A 750-nucleotide genomic window follows, 5' to 3' on the forward strand; every position below is an offset into this window, starting at 1 on the left:
CTAACTCTTTAGGAGAACTGGTAATCTGGATAAAAGCTTCGAAGGTAAAGATTGTGAAATAACCTAGAGGGGGGTGAATAGGTTATACTAGTGGAATTAGACTCTTTTCGATTAATAGGTCACTCGTGTGACAACAAGTTAAAATAAAGCGGAGAAAATAAAACAATAACAACCACAACACAAGATTTATAGTGGTTCGACTCAATTCGAGTCTAGTCCACTCCCTACAAGAATCCTCTTGTAAGGTATTCCACTAGTTCTCCCTTTCAGTACAGTAGGTAGGGAAGAAAATCTTTACAATATTTTTACGGATAAGAGTATCCTTACAAATCTCCTTTCCAGGCAGAGAGATGCCTTTACAATCTCTTTTAGAGGTAGAGAGAGACCTTTATCTTTTTAGGATAAGAGTATCCTTACAATCCTAAGTACAGTCTAGAATTGTAAAAACAAAAATTAATAAGAAATAGTGGAATAAGAGGAATACCTCAAGTGTGGTGCAAATGAGAATGAATAATAAATGATGAGTGATGCACCTTTTGTAAAGTCCTCTTTTACGGCTTTGACTTGCACAAGAGAGAGTAGAGGACTTTGATTGAGACTTGAGCCTCTTGTTTGGGATTTGTGTAATAGAATAACTCAAGTAGAAATAAACTTCTTTAATGCTTGCAACAATGCTCTTAAAGCTCTTTCTTAATGAATATTTAATTAAGAGTGATTTGGGTATTTATAGGTGAACTTAGTGAAGCATTT

Source organism: Macadamia integrifolia, unplaced genomic scaffold, assembly GCF_013358625.1.
Source record: "Macadamia integrifolia cultivar HAES 741 unplaced genomic scaffold, SCU_Mint_v3 scaffold_5A, whole genome shotgun sequence".
NCBI classification, from domain to species: domain Eukaryota; kingdom Viridiplantae; phylum Streptophyta; class Magnoliopsida; order Proteales; family Proteaceae; genus Macadamia; species Macadamia integrifolia.